The sequence below is a fragment of the Crinia signifera genome, chromosome 2 (assembly GCF_055691185.1).
Source record: "Crinia signifera chromosome 2, ASM5569118v1, whole genome shotgun sequence".
Lineage (NCBI taxonomy): Eukaryota > Metazoa > Chordata > Amphibia > Anura > Myobatrachidae > Crinia > Crinia signifera.
In genome coordinates this window covers 264,319,419-264,323,379 of record NC_139218.1, presented here as the reverse complement: position 1 = coordinate 264,323,379, position 3,961 = coordinate 264,319,419, and positions in this window count along the sequence as shown.

The following is a 3,961-nucleotide window of genomic DNA, read 5'->3' as shown; positions in this document are numbered from 1 at the left end:
GTTTACATTGTTTTTGTTCGAATACAAGGAAACTTTAGAAAATAATTGTCTCAATTAGGTGGAGCTATAAACAGTACCCAATCATTATTAAGCTATTAGTTTAAATATACTCTAGTGTTTTAAATGTAATAAACACAATCCCTATCTCACAACATGACCCATTCTAGGAGGGACAAACGGGTACCGGATGGGGTCCCGACAGGCATTTACCCGACGTCGGGATCCCGACTGTCAAAACACCGACAGCCGGGTTCCCGACGCCCACCTGCTATTTTGCCACCGTTCCCGCAGCATGGCGAGTGCAGCAAGCCCGCAAGGGGCTTAGTTGTACTCACCATGCTGTCTGGTCGATGTCGGGCTAATGACTGTCGGACCCCTGTACCACACCCAGGACAAATGCCCTCTCTTCCTTCTTCATTTATGATTACAATCACTTGTGTTGAAATTCCTTTATCATAAGATAAATAGTTCAGCACAGACTACGCCAATCATATATTAACCCTTGAGTGCCAACGTTGCTGTGGGAGATCGTCAAAATAGCTGCTAAAAGTGCCAATGCCGCTCACAGCGACGGTTCTTTTAGTATAAATAAATACAGTCACCTCCATTAAATGTAGTTTAGTTAGTTGAGTGGCGCTGGCATTTTTAGTGGATATTTTGAGGATCTCTCATAGCAACTTTGGCACTCAAAGGGTTAAGATTGAAGAGAGCATTTTGGCCCTCCTGAAATAGGTCATGTTTGTAGATATGCCCATCTAATATACACCCCTATTCTTAAGTGCCCTGGGGCCCTAACCCTTATTTCGGCCCTGCCAACCTGATATCTCGATCACTGTTCAGAACATGACAATCAAACCCAACCCATATACTTGCTGCCTATGTGTCACCCTTAACCCTGAACTGTCCTTTGTTCACCCCATTCGAATCAGTCTCAAAATCATGTTATACCCCTTTCAGACAGAAAACGAAATTTTGACGCAGTTTTACCCGGTAATTTCATGAATAACACGGGTCCTTTTTCTGTGTGAAAGGGCACAACCGTGTTGTAAATCCTATGTCTGCAACCCTGGAATTGACCAGCAATGCAATGAGCTTGCTTTTTTGCATCTTGTGAGAAAAACCCGGGTCTAGCCTGTTCACACTGCCATACACAGTATTACCCAGGAATAACCCTGCAAAAAAACAATGTGAAATTACCGGGGCATTACACACGGGAATTTCACTCACACCCATTCACACTGAGACACGACATGGGAAATTATCTCTTGCCCTGGCAAATACCCGGGTTTTTGCGGCAGTGAGAACGGGGTATTATTTACACTGCAAAAACCGTTCGATTTTTCAGTGTAAATGATTGCCGCTTTAAAAAAACCTGGCGATTTCTTAACAAATCTCTCACTTTCTGAATCTCTCATCCTATTAAATGTCACCATGTGTTTATATGTAAATTTTAAGGTTAAGTTGTCTTCACTACAAGAAAATATTAAAAAGTACTTGTCTAAACTATTAGTTCAAATCTAATGTACTCCAGTATCCTTAAATGTAATATATACAATGCATACCTCCTAACAAGACCCATTCCTGGAAGGACAAAATGCTCTCCACCTGGACTTTTCACTTAACATATGATTATCCCCCTCCTGGAAAGGTTCATATTGGGAGGTATGGACAATCTTATATCCAATCCCCTTCCCCTGGGTCCCCTTGCCTTATGTGCCCCAGGCCACCCCTGCATATGAATTCTCATGCTGCCCCATCATCCAACCTCCTGACCACTCTCCCCTACCCTGAAACCCACTTACCCATGAGCTAGTCAGAATTGATGACATTTGAAGCCAATGGTTATAGCAAATATCTGCTGCTGGCTGGAGTAGGATAGGTTACAATGAGAGGGAAATCTTATAGTTTCTGGGGACCTAGGTGTACCTTAGTTTATCTGCCACGTCTACATACCTCAGAGGGTGTGTTCCACAGGGGCTAATGTCCACATCTCTGCATGAGAGTGGAATCAAATTCCACTCCTGATCTTCTCCTGGTCAGCAGCATTCTGACTCCTGTGTGATGCAGTTTCGATGGAGCAATAATACAGGTTAATTCACCTTCTGTTCAATGGTTCTGTGGGTTTACTATATCACAAACTGCTGTAGGTTTAGATCACAAACTCATCAAGCTTGAAAAGAGGGAAAATGGTTTTACACTGGTAATCTCATATGCTAATCTCAGTTCCTCTTCTGTACATTTGTGTGTTGTACTGAGCAAACTATGCAACTTTTATTTTTTTATTGAGTGAATTTTTTAACAAATTAAGTTTTCTTTTAGTGACAGACCCATCACTTATTGCACCTGTGCATTTTAATAACAAATGTCTGATTTTTACCTTTTTTTTAATGTACAGATGTATGGTCACCATTTACAAATATGACAGCCGGGCTGCTATTACAGCTTGGGTATACAATTCTTAGCAGTGTGGGCGATGCTGGGAGTTGTACTCTGGCTCTGTGATTTGCACTCTGTAAATAGCGCAGATAGATTTTAAACTACAACTCCCCAGAGCCTGCATAACATCTTTGTGACATTCCCAGGAATGGTGGAGCCGTCCATCCTAGGAAGGAGTCTGGGAGCAATAAAAGGTGAGAAGGAGCCTGGGACATGGCATATAATAAGGTAATTTTGCTGGTGAGTGGTGCATGCTGTCAGGTGTTTATTGAAGAGAGGCGAGGTGGGAGTGCTGTGATTTGATTTATGAACTGGGGGGTTCCGTGAGGTGATTATTGAAAGGGAGTGTATTTGAGGTGATTACTGAAGGGGTGGTGGTGCTGTGAGGTGATTATTGAAGGTGGGGGGAGTGCTGTGAGAGGTAGACATTTGGACCTTGCTGGATGTTGCCCTCTTGTTGCTGGTTATGAATGGGCCACCATAACAGTAAAAACTTTAGCAGTGGGGCTCAATCTGCCGAGAACGTCTGGAAATTGACAAGGTCCCAGATGCAGCTTACCGATTCCCTGCCTCAGCTCGCAGCCACATCCCCTTCTCAGCACTCGGTAGGCGAGACATTGAATCCTGCCACCAAGTTCTCGGTCCAGCAGGCCAAGAACAGGACAGGGGTATGGCTGCGGGCCAGCCCAACAGTTTAACCCTGACATTGAATACCCCCCTTAGAGTCCTAAAAATGTAGGTCAGTAATTCAGGTATTGCTAAATAAAAAAAACAATAAAAACACATGAAATCCAGAAACATAGCAGTGTGACAATAGGGTATTTATTTTTGCAATATCACATTTTTTTTTTACAAAAGTATTGTTACAGCTGAAATAACATTTACCTTTTTTAAATATAAAAGTGCTTTTTGATATAATAATTAAGGCCCATTCTTTTATATTACATTTCTAAAAAGTGTGCTACATGGGTTTACCATGGATTGACAAAATACAGAGACCAAAGCACTAGGAAACACTCTGTTAATCTTTTCATCAGCATTGTTTAGTACTTTCATTTATGTGTAGCAAATTGTATAACTCATATACAATAATACAATACATACAAGGCCTAATAGTTTGTGATCATCTTAAACAACAAAGTGACGGTTCTTCTACAGTACGTTGGCTAGGAAAGTTAAGTTATTATTCAGATTTTTCAATTCAAATACGATAACCGTTTTAAGTTCTAAAAATCCTATACAATATTTGTTCATTTGTTAAATACACATTTAAAATAAATATAAAGCATAAATAAAATGCAGTTCAATGCAAATTAATTTTAAGAAACATATGTGCAACATTTATTACTGTGACATGTATTGTAAATCATACCAGACAGGGAAATCATTATTTTCTATATTTAATTCTGATTTTTCCACACCCAGGGGTTTATTTACTAAGATGGGAGTTCTATTGAAGATGGGATGTTACTATGGGCAACCAATCAGATCCTATCTATTATCTTCTAGAATGTGCTCAAATAAA